The following is a 23,909-nucleotide window of genomic DNA, read 5'->3' on the forward strand; positions in this document are numbered from 1 at the left end:
TGCAAGCTCCGCCTCCCGGGTTCACGCCATTCTCCTGCCTCAGCCTCCCGAGTAGCTAGGACTACAGGCGCCCGCCACCTCGCCCGGCTAGGTTTTTGTATTTTTTTAGTAGAGACGGGGTTTCACCGTGTTAGCCAGGATGGTCTCCATCTCCTGACCTCGTGATCCGCCCGTCTCGGCCTCCCAAAGTGCTGGGATTACAGGCTTGAGCCACCGCGCCCGGCCTCCAGCAACTTTTGAAAACAACTGCAATATCAAACCTATTTCCACAATGATACTAAGATATTATTTGTCTTAATTCTCATTCTATCACAATACACAGGGAAGTTTTTCAAAGGCTACGTGATGTTTGGTATCAAAACAGAGTGGATACAGAAGCAGGTACAACACTCCAGCAGTCTTCTATTCAGTTTTCTATTGAATCATACATGAAAGAGATTAGCAAAAATACAAAGCAGTGCTAAACTTCTCATTAACTTTTGTTTTGTTTAAAAAATGCAGTTATTTTTCATAAAAAATATACTATTCCTGTTACAGATAATGGGTTTATTCTTAGTGGTAGAGGAAATAAATATTTTAAAATTTCTATTTTAGTTTACAATACAGCAAATATTAATGGATGAAAATCCTCAAAACAAAGCCGTTTGGAGTCCTTAATAATTCTCAAGAAACTGATATTCTGAAAGCAAAATGTTTAAGAACTGATGAACTTTTTTTCTGCAACATTTCTTTATTCTGAGTATAGCAGTTGTTTATAGAGAAATCACTATAAGCTTTTCTTAATGACTCTCTCCAAAATGTAAAGAATCAAATATTAGCATCTTTAGAAATCAAAAACATTTACTTTTCTGCTTCAAACCTGCATATTGGATCTATCTAACCAGAGTAAAGTTACTGATGAAAAAACAATTAAAATAAAATTACACACACACACATGTGTATGTACATTATAAGAATCTTTGATTTTGCATGAAGGAAAAAAATCTACAAATACTAAGATAACAATAAAAGCAGAAACCCTGAGAGGTGAAGTAATCACCAAAGCTAGCTTCCTGTGTGAAAAATCCTACCAAACTTTAGAATGTTTGAGATTACATTTTGACTGCTTCACGACGAACGGAATGCAGGAGATAAACCTTGTGGCCCATCCAAAGTGGAAAGTATAATAGAAAATGCTATCCCTCATAAAATGAGAAACAAATCTCATGGAGAAAAAGGGTCTGAAAAGAAATATTCATTCCTGAGTGCTGCCTGGAGAAAATAAAACCAAAACGAAGAACTTACAAAAACACATTAATCCTCATTAAAGATCTGAGATCTGAATGAATTCATGCTATTTGTTTGCTCAAAAATCAAAAGCAAAGAAGTTAGCATAAAATTGGTCTTTGGTTGATATTGCTCCTTAGTGACTGGCAGAAGCAAAAAAATTTAAGAGTAGAACTTCAAGTCTCGCCTCAAAGAATTTTCATAAGTAACATTTTATGTGTGTGCAATCATAGTTAAAACAACAGTGAAAACACACACACACGGAAAATAATATTCCATGAGTGTAACTGATCATGAACAACACAGAGTGTAAATAGAATCGCAAATAAAATAGAAAATTGGATTGAACATAAGAACAAGAAAAAACAGATGACTGAATTTTTAAAAGACTCAAACAGAATTTCTTAACACAAATGGAATACTCTGTCACCATAAAAAACAAAAGCACATCCGTTGCAGCAACATGGATGCTGCTGGAGGCCATTATCCTAAGTGAATTAACAAAGGAACAGAAAACAAAATACTCCATGTTTTCAGTTATAAGTGGGGACTAAACATTGAGTACACATGGACATAAAGATATCAGCAACAGACACCAGAGACTACTAGAGCAGAGAGCGTGGTAGGGAGGGAATGAGGGTTAAAAAACTACTACATCAGGTACTATGCTTACTATCTGAGTGAATGTGGTCATTCCTATACCAAACCACAGTGACACACAGTTCACCCATGTAACAGACCTGCATATGTACCTCATGAACCTCAAGTAATATTTCAAAATATACTAATACAAATTAGAATATTAAAAAAGATTAAATGAAAATATATCACCAATGCAGATAAAATAAGTGAACTAGATATAGTTTCAAAGTAATAAATAATGAAATGATGTGAAAAAAGGAAGAGGTATGGAAAATAAAGAAATGGAAGAGGTTACATTAAAGGACATGCTAACAGAGGAGTTCCAGAATTGCTGGAAACATCTACTGACAGTTTCAAGAAGGCTAACACATCTAAAGTGGGATGCATAACATATCCAGTCATATCACAACCAGTTTCAGATCACTAAAGATTAAGAGAAGACTTTAAAAGCAACAAGAAGAAATGCAAATTACCCAGACAGGTGTAACAACTGTCTGAGTTGTTACAATGAAAACAATTGAGTTTTCATTAATAAATGGAATCCAGGAAGCAATATAATAAACTATTCAGTGGTGCAAGCAAAATTACTGACAATCTAGATTCACGATGGGGGAAATTATTTTTCAAGAGTAAGAGTAAAATAAAAATACTTTCAGATAAAGAAAACTTGACAATTCTTTAGTAAAGGAAATGATAAAGTATATACTTTTAGCAGATAGATAAAGTGTAAAGTCCGATAAGAAATGGTAAAAACAGGAGTAAATGTGTGAGTAAATCTCATATGACTATCTTATAATACAATAATAAAAATTTCTAACTCTTGGAATAATAAAGAAGATAGAGCAAAACTACTCATGAACACAACAATCTGGAGGGCTTATGAGAACCGTAAGATTCTAATGGACTTGTATTTTAGGAGAAAGTTACAAATATTAATTACCATCCTCTGTGTGTGTGTGTGTCTGTGTGTGTGTGTTTGTGTATACCTACACAAGTGCGTGCACTCTCTGAGAGATGCCTTAATTGTATTAGTTGTATTAGAATGTTTTGCTGTTGTTCTCTAACTTGATTTTCTTATATGGTTAGCACATTTCCAAGTTTTAATCAAAGTATCAAGTTACATGGCTTGTACTCAGAAATGTCCAAGAAATGTTTAGAGTTTATCATGAAAACAGTACTATTAAGAAATAGAATTATGTACATAAAATTGATGAGAAAATATTTTCAATTTAGGAATGTGTAGCTACTCCAGGACAATTTTACTTATGAAATATTTTTGATAATACATTAAAAAAATGTGTAGTCCCTTAGAAAACTACCATGAATGACATCCAATCTCACCTTAAGGAAGAAGCTGTCATAATCTGTGCTGTACAGAAACCGTTGATACCCTGGAAAAAAGAAAGTCTAATATTACTAACACAACCCACTGGTTTCTTGCTGATAAAAGTAAAATAAAAAGTATTCTCTGTAATAATTTGCTGTTTTCCATCTAACTGCATTATGATCGTATTTATAAAATCTTTCTAACTTGACAGAAAAATGTAGACCAAACATTTTAACGTAAGTTATCCATGTATGCATATCATGAAATAGACATACCTTTGTATTAAGTTAAATTTTTCATTAAAAGTATCAAATTAATTATTTGAATTATATATAGCATAATATAAAGATACATACATGTAAGTCTCTTTTAATATCACCATTGATGTCTGTGTTAGTAAATAAATATATTTTATAATATTCCACTTAAGCATAAAGTTATTTTACTTAAGAATGTATTTCAGTCCATATCACTGAGCTTCACTTCACCAAAAAGGTGCACAGGCTAGTTTGTTACACATTTATCCATGTTATTGATTTTTCCATCACATATAAAGGGTTACAACATTCAAGAGATTGTTCCTGTTACAACAGTATAAATTCATTGCCTGGAACACAGTTTGCTATTGAATGTCTGCCAGACTGTGTTAACAAGGGTATTCAGAAGAAATCTGTGCAGGTATGAGACAATAAGTAAGTGAATAAAATTCTCTAAAGATAACATGCCTCTAAAATTATGTGCATTTTCTTTAAGCAAAGGTAGTTTGAGAAAATAAATATATTCTTATTTTGCATTGCCTTTTTGCACTATACATAAACATATATTTATATTTTTAAAAATTCAGTGCTACTCTGAGGCTATTTAAGTACCTCTGAGTAGAACCAATTATGCTGTTTTTCAAAGTTTGGTGTTATGCAAACATTACTCTTTCAGACAAGAGTCAATTATGAACATTTATATGCTCTTGAGGCACAGATTCCTCCAGCTCTCCTGATATCTCGCCATCAGCATTCCTCTCTCTACTTAAATGTGCTGTGGTCGGCTTCTGTGGTCAACAACACCTTCACTGGAATTTCCACATTTTGTCTTCTTCCGTAGCTTCCACAGACACCAAGAATAGTTACAATTGGAGACTAACATTTTGAAACAGTAGTAGGTATTTTGGGATTCTCATGTCACATAAACTCATTTTGTAACATGAAGTTATCTTCACAGCCAATTAGTTATATCACAGAACACAGAGGTTAGGACCTAAAATCAGATCTCAGTCACTGGCATGGAGCAGAAAGAAAGCAGGACTTAAGGAGACCCAACAATAGCTCTCAAGAAATTTGCTATTCAGAAGGCTATAGCAACAATTGGTTGAATCCCATGCAAGCATTGGGTATTTGGTCACAGCAAGGTGTTTGGTTTATGGAGTTTATGTTTTCAATATTACACATTTGGCACATCAATGAAGAGAATCTAAACATTAGAGATGATCATCAAATGATCAGGCAATCAGGAAAAACAGCATTGATTTTGAAAATATTATAACAATGTTCATGACCAGAAGTGTTGTAATGGGTCTTTTGACTCTATTTACTAGTGATGAGACTTTAAATATAATTCAGAATACATTTTAACAGCGTCTAATTTTTTACAAAGATTTCACGAATTTTGTGAAAGACTGATGAACAAAATGGAATTGCTGATTTATCTTTGTATGGCTATCATCAATTAGAAACTTTAACACACTGTAGGCACAGGACCTTAGAATTCCATTAGTGGTTTATGAAGTTTATATTTGGCTGATAATTTCTCATAGACACTGATGAAAAATATCATGTACCTGAGAAGAGATAATTAGTGAGCCAGATATTCAGTTAAATAAAAAGCAATTCAATTAAATAAAAAGTAATTAAGGAAAGATAATTTCATCTGGTTAAATTATATATTATTTTTAATAAATATTTTGTTATCAAATCAAAATAATTATAAGAATGTGTTCTATTTAGGTAGAAAAAGAGTATGAATCAAAAATAATATTTTATTTTTCTAATTATTAATATTTAACAAATTAGGTAGTATCTTCAATTTGAATGAAATTATGATAGATATAATTTAGTTGATTTTGGATCCATTTTTGTGTGCCTGTCTCCTTTCTGAAGCATTATTGTTAAAATGGTTAGTTTTCTGTACTATCACTCTATAGCATGACGAAAAATATTTTGAGTCATGTTGCAAATAATTGTGCTAGCATAAAATACTTCAAAAAGTTTTTAAAACAATTGGAGATATATTTCATTTAGAATTTTCTATAAATTGGCTAATGGAAGTATTTTATTATTTTCAAGAAATTTCTAACATTCAAATATCTCATAAATACCTACATATGTGTTCCTAAATATATGTAATATAATACAATGAATCAGGTTGCCATAATAAGATAATTATACATTTCTATCATTTTTAGATTTTATAAATGTAAACTTTGTTTCTGTGTAAAAGGAAAATACATGTTTAAAAAATTTCAGATTAATGGTAATTGATTTGCTGCCTCAAAAAGAGGGCCCAGAATTTTTTCCTTAATAAAAAAGGGTAAGTGACCAAGCCTTCTACAGAGAGAGTAACATAAAAATTATTGTTGATTTGTAATGGTTATAAAAAAGTTTTCAAGATAATAAAACCTGACAAGTGAAAGTGAAATTCTTCATTAATATATATTTTTGAATACACATTCAATAAATTTCTAATTTTGAGATAAACAAATTGTTTCAATCATATAAATGTCAGGTATTGCTAAATTGTATGTTCAATTAAATAATAAGAAATGCATACTTCCTGTATTATTCTCATAAAAGCAATTTCCTACATGAGCACATGAACAGCTTCAAGAATCAAATCGACCACACTACATCACTCAGCAAAATGTATTGCAGATTGGGAACACAAAACAAAACATGAAAGAAAATGAAAGACAGAAAGATAAGCTTTCCCTTAAATCTGTGCTCATCTGAATCTTAAATCATGTATTATTTTCCCTTTATATAATTCTTGACGGGAATCTTACAGAAAAAAAAATGAGTTAAACTGACAGTTCTTCACTGTCAAGAGAAACCTATGGTCAGGGATATATATAATTCCCAGAGCTTTCATCATTAATATTTTATGAGTCTTGCTGATCTGTCCCATCTGGAAGAAAAATTTATCTTTCATTTGTGCAAGCAGTGCCTGCCGAGTAATAGATTTCATCTCTATAACCTGAGTGGTGAAATGCAAACGGCAGCAAAGGTACTAGGAGGCAAAGTGTTCACTTTATTTCTTTTACTGGAGTCTGGATGCACTTTACTGGAGTTGCAGAGACAGCCAAGCAAAGCGAAAGATCTTTGGGGAACTACCAGTGTCAATTCCTTGCCAATATACCTCAGCCTACACATGTGAATGCCCACGTGTTCAATCTGACTTTTAAATGAGATGATTAGCCACAGTGACTTTTTCTTTTCTTTTTTTTTTTTTTTTTAACATAAACATATACAAGAAGCTTTGGTGATTGGCACATTGGAAAACCATTAGCTGAGTATTTGACTTTCTGTGTGTGTGTGTGTGTGTGTGTGTGTGTTTGTGTGTTTGTGTGTGTACATGAGATGACTAAGAGACAAATTAGCAATTTTTGAACACTTCTAATTTAAAAGGCAGGATGCTCTGTCCCTTGGTTGAGCATGACTTGCCTTAGCTGAACTAAGAATTTTGTGTAGTTCATCTGTGACGCTGGAGCTGAGTATCTCCTGGGCAGTATTCAAACACAGAAAAGCAAGCAGAGAAAGTGTTATAGAACCCCTTTTCAAAGACATAAACATAGGGACAATCTCTATAATATTGGTCTGGACAATGACTTTTTTGGGGGGGATTAAGACCCCAAAAGCATAGAAAACAAAAGCAAAAAATAGACAAATGGGATTATATCAAATTAGAAAGCTCCAGCAAGAGAAACAATGAACAAAACAAAAACATAGCCTACAAAATGGCAGAAAAAATTGTAACCATGTATCTCATAAGTTAATATTCTAAATGTATAAGGAAGTCAAATAAACTATTAGCAAGAAAACAAATGGCCCAGTTAAAAATGGGCCAAGGACAGGAATAAACATTTCTCAAAAGAAGACATAAAATGACCAACAGGTATATATAAAAAAATGCTCAACATAACTCATTAGCAGAGAAATGCAAGTAAAATTCACAATGAGTTATCACCTGGCCCCTGTTAGAAGGGCTATCACAAAAAAGATGAAAAATAAGTGTTGAGGAGGATATGGAGAAAAAGTGAATGATGGTGGGAATGTAAACTAGTATGGCCACTATGGAAAACAGTATGGTAGTTTCTCAACAATCAGAAAAAAAAAAAAAAAAAAAAAAGAAGTACCTTATGATCTAGCCATCCCACTACTAGATATATAATCAAATGAAATGAAATCAGTATGTCAAAGAGATACCTGCACTCACATGTTTATTGCAGCACTGTTCATAATAGCCAAGATATGGAGTCATCCAGCAATGGATAAATGGATAAAGAAAAACCATTCAGTCTTGAAAACGAGGGAATCCTGTAATTTGCCATATCATGGATGAACCCAAGGATATTTTGCTAAGCGAATTAAGCCCAGCACAGAGACAGGTATCACAGGTTCTCACTAGTGTATGGGAGTTATAAAAAAGCTGAACTCATAAAAGTAAAGGAGAGTAGAATAGTAGTTACCAGGGGCCGGAGTGGAGGTGTGGAGATAGAGAGATGTTCTTCGAAGGTTATACAATTTCAATTAGACAGGAGAAATAAGTTCAAGAGCTCTATTGCACAACACAGTGACTATAGTTAATAACAGCATATTGTATACTTGAAAATTGCTAAGACTGTAAAATGATAAGCATGTGAAGTAATGCGTATGTTAATTAGCTCAATTTAGTCATTTCACAATGTATATATTTTAAAACATCATGTTGTACAAGATAAATATATCCATTTTCATTTATCAGTTAAAAAATAATGATACATTAGCTTAAAAAATAAAACAATAACAACAAAAGCCAGAAATACAGTGAGTTTATCTAGTTCATAGGTCCACCATGAGTGAAGTATGGGTCCCTCATTCGGATGAAAAGAAATTTCTGGAGAAATGTATTTAATGGATAATCAGAAAAAACATATTGGTTTTAGAGGAGAACTTTCCTTCATTAAATAATGTAGAATTTAAAACTCCTTGAAACAGTTTCTCTTTTCTTCAGCAACCTTATTTCAATTTTTAATGAAATATTAAGGAGTGTGATTATTTAACATCTTTCTGATCTTTCAGAACATAAGACCCTTTCTATTTTCTGCAAAATTGTATCCCCAGAGTCTTGCACACTGTTGACAAGAAGTAAATATTCAGTAAGTTTTTGTTGAAAGATTTGCATATTTTTCATTTTTATCAGTAGCTTCCAACATGTTCTAACATAATAAGCCTCAACAAGGCTTGGGGTAAGAGTGATGATTTATTCAAACTACAGCTACTAATCATAAATTTACATAAAGCTCTGTGTTAGAAATTGAGTGATACTAAAATGCCTAAGATTAATTTCTGGGCTTCAGAAAGTTAACCGTCTAGTTGAGGGAATAAGATATATGTATAAAAATAATGCCAAATGTGAAATATTAAGTGACTAGAGAATATATGAGATGAAATTGTACATTAGAGAAAAGAAATGAAAGGGCATTCCTGATAAGGAGAACCACATGAGTAAATACATTAATATCAAAAGTCTCTAAACCATAAATCATATACGTGATGTTGAGGATGATGGAGCTTAGAATCACTGACAAGAGAACACTATCCCTGTCTATAAGAACTATCTACTCCCCACTCTTTAATTGATTTGTCTATTTACTCTTTGTCATAGAAAAGCATGTGATTTCCATGTATGGAAAGGATCAACACTGAATACTCATGTTAGTATAATATTACCACAAACGTATAAGGATTTTTTTTTTTTTTTTTTTCTGACACTCAACTGGCAGCTGGGTGCTTCAAACTTTTTGAATCTTTATTATCCTAAAATGGGTGAGGGTAAAGGGAGAATGGTATCTTGTTTTCATTTGAGCTTTACTTATGATTTAAGTATCTTTTCACGTCTTCATTCTCTCTTTCATCCTCAGCTCTTTTTCCATTCTCCTGTTATCCAATTCATTTGCCTGACTCCTTGGCATCAGATTCCAGGCTATGAAATCACAAGTGGAGCAGATAGTCATTTTCAGGGAAAAGTAGCCATTCATTGATACTCTTTAAGTAAAATGGTTGCTAGTTGTTACTCTTAAATGGCTTGGCTATACCACTAGTTTTAACAAGTTAAAATAAATTATTCCAGGCATTCTTCTGGATAATTTTAATGAGTTCTGCACTCATTAAAGCCCTTATTTTGCCATTAACTTGTTAGCTCTATTATTAGCTAAATTTTGTGCCACTTTGAAAAAAACTATTATTTGAACTTAAAAAGCAGGCCATATGTGAAATGAACGATCTACTTATTTATTTTATTTTGTAAATTATACTTTAAGTTCTAGGGTACATGTGCACAACGTACAGGTTGGTTACATATGTACACATGTGCCATGTTGGTGTGCTGCACCATCAACTCTTCATTTACATTAGGTATTTCTCCTAATGCTATCCCTTCCCCTGCTCCCCACCCCAGGACAGGTCCCAGCGTGTGATGTTCCCCACTCTGTGTCCAAGTGTTCTCATTGTTCATTTCCCACCTATGAGTGAGAACATGCAGTGTTTGGTTTTCTGCCCTTGTGGTAGTTTGCTCAGAATGATGGTTTCCAGCTGCATCCATGTCCCTGCAAAGCACATAAACTTATCCTTTTTTATGGTTGTATAGTATTCTATGGTATATATGTGGCCACATTTTCTTAATCCAGTCTATCATTGATGGGCATATGGGTTAGTTCCAAGTCTTTGCTATTGTGAATGGTGCTGCAATAAACATACGTGTGCATGTGTCCTTATGGTAGCATGATTTGTAATCCTTTGGGTACACACCCAGTAATGGGATCCCTGGATCAAATGATATTTGAGTTCTAGATCCTTGAGGAATTGCCACACTGTCTTCCACAATGGTTGAACTAGTTTACACTCCTACCAATAGTGTAAAAGTGTTCCTATTTCTCTACATCCTCTCCGGCATCTGTTGTTTCCTAACTTTTTAATGAATGAATGATCTATTTAAAGTGATAATATAAAAATTTAAAGTTAAGTAGGAAAATAAACATGCTAATATTGGAGAAAATATTTCTGTATTTCCTTGATTTTAAAATCAAAGTAGTTTTCTTTAAAGCTAATATCAAACTAGTTAACTAGTTGAACTTACATTATTTTTATTTAAAAAAATTCTTTTATATCCTTTAGAACTCAAAAATTTTTGAAATTTGCAGATTCCATAATAATGTATTTCTAAAATTATGTAAACTCTTAGTAATTATTATTATTTTCTTTTTTAGAGACAGGGTCTTGCTCTGTGGTTCAGACTGGAGTGCAGTGGTACAATCATGGCTCACTGTATCCTCAAATTCCTGGGCTGTCATAGTATCTATGCTTTTGGTCTTTTCAGTACATTTCTTTCCAATTATGTAAGTGAATGAAACTCTGCTGCCAAAAGGAAATTCTGGTCAGATCCCTCTTGTTTCTGATCCCTTTACTGGTTTCTTATTGTTTGAATAAATACATTTCTTAGCCATATATTTTACTCCCACCAATAATTCTATCCTGCAACTACACTGAACTACCTGCCATTTTCCAAACACATTTCATGTGAGCTTTCGTGCTTCAGTGACTTTGAACATATATTCCATTTTCCTAGACAATACTTTGATTAACTGTCACCTCTGCAGGAATGGCTGTGACCCTTATAACAATCTTGGTCTCTCTCTCTTCTTGGGACTACAATTAGAGGACTAAGTCCATCTCACTTCAATCTTTGTGTGAATGCCAGTATCTACCCAATGCTATAACCTCAAGGGCAGAAATCATAGCATGCCATTTTTGTGTTTGGAATACAGTAGATCTTCAACAATTGCTTGCTAAATGACTCCTATAATAAATTCATATAACATTTTCCCACTAATTGGAGTTTTTAAGGGAAATACTTTAATTCAACAAGATTTCTATAGCAGACAGATCTTTGACTTCTATACACTGCTATTTAAGAAACTAATTTTGATTTGGCAGTTGTTTCTGGATGTCTCGAATAACGTATTATTATAGACTTACTTAAAAGTAAAGGCTTTTTAAATGTAGATTTTAACCTACATTGCCACACTTCTTTGCTTAATGATTAAATGAACTGTTGCTTAGATTTTTACAAGAGAAAAGAGGCAGTAAATAAAATGCACATTTAATTAACACAGTGAATATTTTTTGTATCTACATATTTTAGTTGTTAATGGGATTTCATGACCTAAATTGACCAGAAAACTGTAATATTATTTTACAACACTCATGCATATAAATGCTATAATAAATCTACTATAAAGAGAGATAATGCAATCAAATTTAAAAGCCTCACCAGAAAGATGACAGTTTTCTTTCTAGTCATTTCTTTGAGTAGTTTGTGTAAGTGGTTTAAATCTCCAAAAATCTATAAAATATTTTACAGTCTGCCAAATAAAATGTTCAAATTCCTCTCATGACTTCTTTCCGCAAGAAAAAATGAACTCAATATTATGCTAATAGTAAAAAATATTTTCCCTAGAAATTTATATAATATTCAAAAAAGTTTAAAATTAATTATGCCTTACAATTTGCCGTTCTTTAAAACTGGGAAATGCTTTAAGCATATTATTTTAATCGACTCATACAATAGTTTTATGAAGCAAGTATAACAATTTGTGATATTAACTTTATCTTTCTCACTGAGAAGTGAAGTCCTAAAAAATTTGGTAACTTATCCAAGGCAACATATATATGACTTCTAGGTTTGCAATGAAATTAACTCATGGTATATAGTGTAGAAAAATGTCTTTCTCTCTTTTGTTGACATGGTGTTTCTATGATTTTAATAAAAAAGTAAAAGTTAATTCAACTCCAACAAAACATGCTTCAACGTCTAATTTAACATTTTATTTATCTTTTAGATGTAAAAATGTCTCATCTTTTTCAAGTTTCACCCTCGAATTCTCTACAATTCCAATCTTACTAATCAATGGTCTTACATGTATGCAATGCATTTACAAAGATATGCACTTTTTTTTTAGGAATATAAGTAGATTTAAAGAATATAACATTTTACACTAACATCTTACTCAATTCATGCCACAACATTCCATTTCCCTGAAAGATCGAACATGTTTTTTTGTTTTTATATGTTTGTTTTGTTTTGTTTTTTGAAACAGAGTCTCACTTTGTCTCCCAGGCTGGACTTCAGTGGCATGATTTTGGCTTATTGCAACCTTCACCTCCCAGGTTCAGGCAATTCTTGTGTGCCTCGGCCAACCCAGTAGCTGGGATTACAGGTGCCTGCCACCACACCTGGCTAATTTTTGCATTTTTAGTAGAGATGGGGTTTCTCCATATTGGCCAGTCTTGAATTCCTGACTTCAAGTGATCCACCTGCCTCTGCCTCCCAAAGTGCTGGGATTACAAGCATGAGCCACCACAGCCAGCCTTAACATGTCTTCTTTTTTTTTTTTTTTTTTTGCTATTTTATTTATTTATTTATTTATTTATTTTATTATTTTTTTTATTATACTTTAAGTTCTAGGGTACATGTGCATAACGTGCAGGTTTGTTACATATGTATACCTATGCCATGTTGGTGTGCTGCACCCATCAACTCGTCAGCACCCATCAATTCATCATCTACATCATGTATAACTCCCCAATGCAATCCCTCCCTCCTCCCCCCTCCCCCCTCCCCACGATAGACCCCAGTGTGTGATGTTCCCCTTCCCGAGTCCAAGTGATCTCATTGTTCAGTTCCCACCTATGAGTGAGAACATGCGGTGTTTGGTTTTCTCTTGGCACATATACACCATGGAATACTATGCAGCCATAAAAAAGGATGAGTTTGCGTCCTTTGTAGGGACATGGATGCAGCTGGAAACCAACATGTCTTCTTAATGTTCACAACAGTCCTTTCTTCATCATTTATTCATCTCTTTGTTTTAATATTTGATTATCCCTTTGTTGTTTTCTTCTCCTCTCAGAAGAAACCATAGTTCTCTGGAGGAGCTGGGCTCAGACCAGTGTTTCCAGTTTCCTTTCTGCTGGTTGGAAACTGACCTGTCTTCTGTGTCCTCTGTAAGATACAGATAGCGCATGCTACCCCTTTTCTCCCTTTTGGAAGATATATCTCCTGCTATCAGGGAAGACTAAGGATATTTAAAGCCTCAATCTAAAGTGGCCTGTATAGTTGACAGAAGCTACGTAGGTTGTAGCAGACAGATCTTTATCCACAACCACAGTGGGAAACTTCAATGTAGCTGATTACAAGGAGCTAAAGTGAGAAGGGTTCTGTCCCTTTGGTTCTTGCTCCTTTCACTTGACCGTCTTTCTGTATCAAGAACACCAGAGCAGCAGCCCCTAACACAGGACTCTAACACTGTGTAAGATAAGTTTTCAACCCAACACTGTCTACCATATACTACAAGTCAGCACACAGAAACTAACGAGAGGAATAAGAGACAAAGATCTGATACAGAACAAGAACAGGAATAAGGCAGAAAGATAAAGAAAAGACAGAAAGCATTTTCTTTCAAGACTTTTTTTCTTTTGTTATTTCTTGGAGGGAGAAAGGGAAACATGCAAATATGGCTATCTACTAGGAATAATTTAGTTAGTTGTAATATCAAATGAGGACTAGAACTTCACTTTTTCCAAAAAAACAAAGGAGAACTTGGGGTATGCCAGATCTATTTGTAGGTCAAGGACTCTACTAAGCTTTCTGACACACAAAGGTAGGCCTCTAGGTAGACTGACCTCTTCTAAATTGTCATTTCATTGAAAGGATAAAGAATTGTTTTCAATTATAGCATTTTCTGAGGCCTCCAAGTCTTTTTTGTTTGTTTATTTAAACAATAAATGTATTTAGGAAAAGTTCAAGCAACTTTTACAATTGTTTTATAAAGAGTTAGGAAAAGAATGGCTTCCACAGTTTAAAAAAATTATCTAGTTGTTTAATTATGCAAATTGCCTATTATAGCTTATGTTTATGGTTGGCTATTTAGTCACATCATGATATAATACTTGCAATAAAATACAACCTAAGGGGTCTAACAAAGTGGAAATAGTTCATTCATACAATCCTAATTAATCAATAATCTTTAATTAGAAAATTATATGCTAGCAATTAAACATTTTTTCAACCCTTGCATTGAGCAAATGTGTATAATCTTTTAATTTATAGTTGTTACAATCAAAGAGAGATAACAAAATGACTGAAAAGAAATAGAAACATTTATTGCTTAGATTCTGTATCTTCAGAGGAAAATTTATCTATAGAATTCAGCCCAAAAGTGGACTCATTTTTTTTTTTCAGGAAGTAGTTGCAAGGAGTGAAATCCTTGGTTTAAAGAAGGATCTTAAGAAAACCCCGTGGTGGCCAGACATTTCTGGTGCTACTGGGGGACTGAACTGGCCAGGATAATTCCATTCTTGAAACTAATAGGGGAAATTTCATATGCTTCTTGGGGGAAGATGTAGGGAGGAAGGAAATCCTGCTCCCATCAACTCACCCAATTTTTTCATTACCAACATGGGCTTTCAAATTGGTAATACGGTAGAGGAAGGAAGCCTCGGTCAGGTGCTTCACTTTCAAGAAAAGAGACGGATACTGTCTTTGGTGGCTGAGTGGGAACAGCTCTGGGCTGCAGCTCCCAGCAAGATCGATCCAGAAGGTGGGTGATTTCTGCATTTCCAACTGATGTAACTGGTTCATCTTATTGGGCTGGTTGGACAGTGGGTGCACCCCAAGGAGGGCAAGCTGAAGCAGGGTGGGGCATCGCCTCACCCGGGAAGTGCAAGAGGTTGGGAAATTCTCTCCCCTACCTAAGGGAAGCCTTGAGGTACTGTGTCTTGAGGAATGGTGCACTCCAGCCCAGATATTGCACTTTTTCCCATGGTTTTCACAACTTGCAGACCAGGAGATTCCCTCAGTGCCTATGCCACCAGGGCCCTGGGTTTCAAGCACAGAACTCGGTAGTAGTTTGGGCAGACACCGAGCTAACTGCAGGAGTCTTTTTTTTTTTTTTTTTTCCCCATGCTCCAGTGGTGCCTGGAACACCAGCTAGAAAGAACTGTTCCCTCCCTTGGAAAGAGGGCTGAAGTCCGGGAGCTAAGTGGATTGGCTTGGCAGGTCTCACCCCCATGGAGCCCAGCAAGCTAAGATCCACTGGCTTGAAATTCTCACTGCTAGCACAGCAGTCTGAGGTCGACCTGGGGTGCTCAAGCTTGGTCGGAGGAGGGGTGTCCACTATTGCTGAGGCTTGAGTAGGCAGTTTTACCTTCACTGTGTAAACAAAATCGCTAGGAAGTTTGAACTGGGTGGAGCCCACCACAGCTCAGCAAGGCCACTGTATTCAGACTGCCTCTCTAGATTTCTCCTCTCTGGGCAGGGCATCTCTGAAATAAAGGCAGCAGCCTCAGTCAGGGACCTATAGATAAAATCCCCACCTCCCCGTGACAGAGCATCTGGGGGAAGGGGCAGCTGTAGGCACAGCTTCAGCAGACTTAAACTTCCCTGCATGACAGCTCTGAAGAGAGCAGTGGATCTCCCAGCACAGCACTCTAGCTCTGCTAAGGAACAGAGGGCCTCGTCAAGGGGGTCCCTGACCCCCATGTATCCTGATTGGGAGACACCACCCAGTAGGAGCCAACAGACACATCATTTAGTAGAGCTCTGGCTGGCACCTGGCAGGTGCCCCATCAAAATTAAAAAGAACTAGAGAAGCAGGAGCAAACAAATTCAAAACCTAGCAGAAGGCAAAAGTTACCTGAGATCAGAGCAAAACTAAAGGAGACAGAGACATGAAATCCCTTCAAAAAATAAATGAATCCAGGAGCTGGTTTTTTGAAAAGATCAACAAAATACACTGCTAACCAGACTAATAAAGAAGAAGAGAGAGAAGAATCAAATAGACGCAATAAAAAGTGATTAAGGGGATATCACCACTGATCTCACAGAAATACAAACTGACATCACAGAATACTATAAACACCTCTATGCAAATAAACCAGAAAATCTAGAAGAAATGGATAAATTCCTGGACACATACACCCTCCCAAGTCTATACTAGGAAGAAGTTGAATCCCTGAATAGATCAATAACAAGTTCTGAAATTGAGACAGTAATTAATAGCCTACCAACCAGAAAAAGTCCAGGACTAGATAGATTCACAGCCACATTCTACCAGAGGTACCAGGAGGAGCTAGTACCATTACTTCTGAAACTATTCCAAACAATAGAAAAAGAAGGGCTCCTCCCTAACACATTTTATGAGGTAAGCATCATCCTAATACCAAAACATGGCAGAGACACAACACATAAAGAAACTTTCAGGCCAATGTTCCTGATAAACATAGATGAAAAAATCCTCAATAAAATACTGGCAAACTGAATCCAGGAGCACATCAAAGCTTATCCACCACCATCAAGTCAGCTTAATACCTGGGATGCAAGGCTGGTTCAACATATACAAATCAATAATCATAATCCATCACATAAACAGAACCAATGACAAAAACCACATGATTATCTCAGTAGATGCAGGAAAGGCCTTCGACAACATTCCACACCCCTTCATGATAAAAACTCTCAATAAACTACATATTGATGGAACATATATCAAAACAATAAGAGCTATTTATGACAAACTGCCAGCCAATATTATACTGAGTGGGCAAAAACTGGAAGCATTCCCTTTGAAAAACGGGAGAAGACAAGGGTGCCCTCTCTCACCACTCTTATTCAACATTGTAATTGGAAATTCTTGTCAGGGCAATCAGGTAAAAGAAAGAAATAAAGGGTATTCAATTAGGAAAAGAGGAAGTCAAATTGTTTCTGTTTGCAGATGACATGATTTTATATGTAGAAAACCCCATCGTCTCAGCCCAAAATCTCCTTAAGTTGCCGAAAAGCATCTTCAGCAATGTCTCACGATACAAAATCAATGTGCAAAAATTACAAGCATTTCTATACACCAATAACAGACAAAGAGCCAAATCATGAGTGAACTCCCATTCACAATTGCTACAAAGAGAATAAAATACCTACAAATCCAACTTACAAGGGATATGAAGGACCTCTTCAAGGAGAACTACAAAGCACTGCCCAAGGAAATAAGAGATGACACAAACAAATGATAAAACATTCCTTGCTCAGGAAGAGGAAGAATCAATATCGTGAAAATGGCCATACTGCCCAAAGTAATTTATAGATTCAATGCTATCCTCATGAAGGTACCATTGACTTTCTTCACAGAATTAGACAAAACTACTTTAAATTTCATATGGAACCAAAAAAGAGCCCACATAGCCAAGATAATCCTAAGCAAAAAGAACAAAGCTGGATACATCATGCTACCTGACCTCAAACTATACTACAAGGCTACAGTAACAAAAACAACGTTGTACTGGTACCAAAACAGATATATAGACCAATGGAACACAACAGAGGCCTTAGAAATAACACCATACATCTACAACCATCTTACCTTTGACAAACCTGAAAAAAAGGCAACGGGGAAAAGATTCCCTATTTAATAAATGGTTTGGGAAAACTGACTAGCCATATGCAGAAAACTGAAACTGGATCCTTTCCTTACATCTTCTACAAAAATTACCTCAAGGCAGATTAAATACTTATATGTATGACCTAAAACCATAAAAATCCTAGAAGAAAACCTAGGCAATACCATTTAGGACATAGGCATGGGCAAAGACTTCATGACTAAAACACCAAAAGAAATGGCAACAAAAGCCAAAATTGACAAATGGGATCTAATTAAACTAAGGAGTTTCTGCATAGCAAAAGAAACTTTTATCAGAGTGGACAGGCAACCTAAAGAATGGGAGAGAATTGTTGCAATCTATCCATCTGACACAGTGCTAATATCCAAAATCCACAAAGAATTTCAACAAATTTACAAGAAAACACACACACACACACACACACACATCAAAAAGTGGGTGAAGGATATGAAGAGACACTTTACAAAAGAAGACATTTATGCAGCCTACAAATATATGAAAAAAAGCTCATCATCACTCGTCATTAGAAAATTGCAAATCAAAACCACAATGAAATACCATCTTCTGCCAGTTAGTATGGTGATCATCAAAAAGTCAGAAAACAATAGATGCTGGACCAGATGTGGAGAAATAGGAATGCTTTTACATTATTTGTGAGAGGGTAAATTAGTTCAGCCATTGTGGAAGACAGTCTGGTGATTCCTCAAGGCTGTAGAACCAGAAATACCATTTGACTCAGCACCTCATTACTAGGTATATACCCAAAGGGTTATAAATCATTCTACTATAAAGATACATGCACACATATGTTTATTATGGCACAGTTCACAATAGCAAAGACTTGGAACCATCCCAAATGCCCAACAATGAAGACTGGATGAAGAAAATGTGTCGGAGGGTGAGCCCAAGATGGCCAAATAGGAAGAGCTCCAGCCTCCAGCTCCCAGCGTGAGCGACACAGAAGATGAGTGATTTCTGCATTTTCAACTGAGGTGCTGGGTTCATCTCACTGGGGCATGTGGAACAGTTGGCACTGGTCTGTGGGTGCAGCCCGACCAGCGAGAGTTGAAGCAGGGCGAGGCATCACCTCACCTGGGAAGTGCAAGGGGGAAGGGAATTCCTTTTCCTAGCCAAAGGAAATTGAGACACACAACAACTGGAAAATCGGGTAACTCCCACCCTAATACTGTGTTTTACCAAGGGTCTTAGCAAACAGCACTCCAGGAGATTATATCCCACACCTGGCCCAGAGGGTCCCACGCCCACAGAGCCAGCCTCCCTCATTGCTAGCACAGCAGTCTGAGATCTAACTGCAAGGTGGCAGTTAGGCTGGGGGAGGGGCGCTCGCCACTGTTGAGGCTTAAGTAGGTAAACAAAGCCATTGGGAAGCTCGAATTGAGTGGAGCCCACCACAGCTCAAGGAGGCTGGTGTGCCTCTGTAGACTCCTCCTCTGAGGACAGGACATAGCTAAACAAAAAGCAGCAGAAACCTCGGCAGAAGTAAATGCCCCTGTCTGACAGCTTTGAAGAGAGCAGTGGATCTCCCAGCATAGAGGTTGAGATCTGAGAATGGACAGACTGCCTACTCAAGTGGGTCCCTGAACCCTGAGTAGCCTAACTGGAAGACATCACTCACTAGGTGCAGATCGACACCTCATACCTCACACGGCAGGGTACACCCCTGAGATGAAGCTTCCAGAGCAAGATTCAGACAGCAACACTCGCTGTTCAGCAATATTCTATCTTCTGCAGCCTCCACTGCTGATATCCAGGCAAACAGCATCTGGAGTGGACCTCAAACAAACTCCAACAGACCTACAGCTGAGGGTCCTGACTGTTAGAAGGAAAACTAACAAACAGGAAGGACACCCACACCAAAACCCCATCAGTACGTCACCATCATCAAAGACCAGAGGCAGATAAAACCACAAAGATGGGGAAAAAGCAGTGCAGAAAACCTGGAAATTCAAAAAATCAGAGCGCTTCTCCCCCTCCAAAGGAACGCAGCTCATTGCCAGCAATGGAAGAAACCTGGACGGATAATGACTTTGACGAGTTGAGAGAAGAAGGCTTCAGTCGATCAAACTTCTCAGAGCTAAAGGAGAAACTACATAACCAGTGCAAAGAAACTAAAAACTTTGAAAAAAGAATGGATGAATGGATAACTAGAATAATCAATGCAGAGAAGACCTTAAAAGAACTGATAGAGATGAAAACCATAACACGAGAACTACATGACAAATGCACAAGCTTCAGCAACCGACTCAATCAACTGGAAGAAAGAGTATCAGCGATCGAAGATCAAATGAATGAAATGAAGTGAGAAGAGAAGTGTAGAGAAAAAAGAGTAAAAATAAATGAACAAAGCCTCCAAGAAATATGGGATTATGTGAAAAACCAAATCTACATCTGATTGGTGTGCCTGAAAGTGATGGGGAAAATGGAACCAAGTTGGAAAACACTCTTCAGGATATCATCCAGGAGAACTTCCCCAACCTAGTAAGGCAGGCCAACATTCAAATTCAGGAAATACAGAGAATGCCACAAAGATACTCCTCGAAAAGAGCAACTCCAAGACACATAATTGTCAGATTCACCAAAGTTGAAATGAAGGAAAAAAATGTCAAGGGCAGCCAGAGAGAAAGGTTGGGTTACACACAAAGGGAAGCCCATCAGACTAACAGCAGGTCTCTCGGCAGAAACTCTCCAAGCCAGAAGAGAGTGGGGGCCAATATTCAACATTCTTACAGAAAAGAATTTTCAACCCAGAATTTCATATTCAGCCAAACTAAGTTTCAGAAGTGAAGGAGAAATAAATCCTTTACAGACAAGCAAATGCTTAGAGATTTTGTCACCACCAGGCCTGCCCTACAAGAGATTCTGAAGGAAGCACTAAACATGGAAAGGAACAACAGGCACCAGCCATTGCAAAAACATGTCAAAATGTAAAGTCTATCAATGCTAGGAAGAAACTGCATCAACTAGCAACCAAAATAACCAGTTAATATCATAATGACAGGATCAAGTTCATACATAACAATAATAACCTTAAATGTAAATGGACTAAATGATCCAATGAAAAGACACAGACTGGCAAAATTGGATAAAGAGTCAAGACCCATCAGTTTGCTGTATTCAGGAGATCCATCTCACATGCAGAGACACACATAGGCTCAAAATAAAGGGATGGAGGAAGATCTACCAAGCAAATGGAAAACAAACAAAAAAAAAGCAAGGGTTGCAATCCTAGTCTCTGATAAAACATACTTTAAACCATCAAAGATCAAAAGAGACAAAGAAGGTCATTACATAATGGTAAAGGGATCAATTCATCAGGAAGAGCTAACTATCATAAATATATATGTACCCAATACAGGAGCACCCAAATTCATAAAGAAAGTCCTTAGAGACTTACAAAGAGACTTAGACTCCCATACAATAATAATGGGAGAATTTAACACCCCACTGTCAACTTTAGACAGATCAACAAGACAGAAAGTTAACAAGGATATCTAGGAATTGAACTTAGCTTTGCATCAAGCGGACCTAATAGACATCTACAGAACTCTCCACCCTAAATCAACAGAATATACATTCTTCTCAGCATCACAGTGCACTTATTCCAAAATTGACCACATAGTTGGAAGTAAAGCACTCCTCAGAAAATGTAAGAGAACAGAAATTATAACAAACTGTCTCTCAGACCACAGTGCAATCAAACTAGAACTCAGGACTAACAAACTCAATCAAAACTGCACAACTACATGGAAACTGAACAACTTGCTCCTGAATGACTACTGGGTACATAATGAAATGAAGGCAGAAATAAAGATGTTCTTTGAAACCAATGAGAACAAAGATACAACATACCAGAATCTCTGGGACACATTTAAAGCAGTGTGTAGAGGGAAATTTATAGCACTAAATGTCCACAAGAGAAAGCAGGAAAGATCTAAAATTGACACCCTAACATCACAATTAAAAGAACTAGAGAAGCAAGAGCAAACATGTTCAAAAGCTAGCAGAAGGCAAGAAATAACTAAGATCAGAGCTGAACTGAAGGAGATAGAGACACAAAAAACCCTTCAAAAAATCAATGAATCCAGGATCTGGATTTTTGAAAAGATCAACAAAATTGATAGACTGCTAGCAAGATGAATAAAGAAGAAAAGAGAGAAGAATCAAATAGATGCAATAAAAAATGATAAAGGGGATATCACCTCCGACCCCACAGAAATACAAACTACCATCAGAGAATAACTATAAACACCTCTATGCAAATAAACTAGAAAACCTAGAAGAAATGGATAATTTCCTGGACACTTACACTCTCCCAAGACTAAACCAGGAAGAAGTTGAATCCCTGAATAGACCAATAGCAGGCTCTGAAATTGAGGCAGTAATTAATAGCCTACCAACCAAAAAACATCCAGGACCAGACAGATTCACAGCTGAATTCTACCAGAGGTACAAGGAGGAGTTGGTACCATTCCTTCTGAAACCATTCCAATCAACAGAAAAAGAGGGAATCCTCCTTAACTCATTTTACGAGGCCAATATCATGCTGATACCAAAGCCTCACAGAGATACAACAAAAAAAAGAGAATTTTAGACAAATATTCATGATGAACATCGATGCCAAAATCCTCATTAAAATACTGGCAAACCGAATCCAGTAGCACATCAAAAAGTTTATCAAAAAGCGTATCCACCGTGATCAAGTTGGTTTCATCCCTGGGATACAAGGCTGATTCAACATACTCAAATCAATAAACGTAATCCAGCATATAAACAGAACCAAAGACAAAAACTGCATGATTATCTCAATAGATGCAGAAAAGACCTTTGACAAAATTCAACAGCCCTTCATGTTAAAAACTTTAAATAAATTCGGTATTGATGGAATGTATCTCAAAATAATAAGAGCTATTTATGACAAACCAACAGCCAATATCATACTGAATGGGCAAAAACTGGAAGCATTCCCTTAGAAAACTGGCACAAGACAGGGCTGCCCTCTCCTGCCACTCCTATTCAACATAGTGTTGGAAGTTCTGGCTAGGGCAATCAGGCAGGAGAAAGAAATAAAGGGTAGTCAGTTAAGAAAAGAAGAAGTCAAATTGTCCCTGTTTGTATATGACATGATTGTATATTTAGAAAACCCCATTGTCTCAGCCCAAAATCTCCTTAGCCAATAAGCAAGTTCAGCAAAGTCTCAGGATACAAAATCAATGTGCAAAAATCAAAAGCATTCTTATACACCAGTAACAGATAATCAGAGAGCCAAATCATGAATGAACTCCCATTCACAATAGCTTCAAAGAGAATAAAATATCTAGGAATCCAACTTACAAGGGATGTAAAGGATCTCTTCAAGGAGAACTACAAACCACTGCTCAGTGAAATAAAAGAGGAAACAGAAATAAATGGAAGAACATACCATGCTCATGGATAGGAAGAATCAATATTGTGAAAATGGCCATCCCCATTAAGCTACCAATGACTTTCTTCACAGAATTGGAAAAAACTGCTTTAAAGTTCATATGGAACCACAAAAGACCCCACATTGCCAAGACAATCCTAAGCCAAAAGAACAAAGCTGGAGACATCACGCTACCTGACTTCAAACTATATTACAAGGCTACAGTAACCAAAACAGGGTGGTACTGGTACCAAAACAGACATATAGACCAATGGAACAGAACAGAGTCCTCAGAAATAATACCACACATCTATAGCCATCTGATCTTTGACAAAACTGACAAAAACAAGAAATGGGGAAAGGATTCCCTATATAATAAATGATGCTGGGGAAATTGGCTAGCCATAAGTAGAAAGCTGAAACTGGATCCTTTCCTTACTCCTTATATGAAAATTAATTCAAGATGAATTGGAGACTTAAATGTTAGACCTAAAAC

General features: G+C 36.2%; 1 protein-coding gene across 3 annotated transcripts in view; it reads right to left on the bottom strand.

Annotated features, from left to right (window-relative positions):
• The window catches only part of MGAT4C (MGAT4 family member C), a 900,286-nt gene that overhangs the window by 60,626 nt on the left and 815,751 nt on the right, over window positions 1-23,909 (bottom strand). For 2 of the 3 annotated variants that reach the window (XM_030939721.1, XM_030939720.1), the window contains one exon: window positions 3,250-3,299. The gene's annotated coding sequence lies outside the window, so the exon portion shown is untranslated. Of the gene's footprint in view, window positions 1-3,249; window positions 3,314-23,909 lie in introns of those variants that run through there. The other variant, XM_010355529.1, reaches the window with a different exon arrangement.

Source organism: Rhinopithecus roxellana, chromosome 10 (assembly GCF_007565055.1).
Source record: "Rhinopithecus roxellana isolate Shanxi Qingling chromosome 10, ASM756505v1, whole genome shotgun sequence".
NCBI classification, from domain to species: domain Eukaryota; kingdom Metazoa; phylum Chordata; class Mammalia; order Primates; family Cercopithecidae; genus Rhinopithecus; species Rhinopithecus roxellana.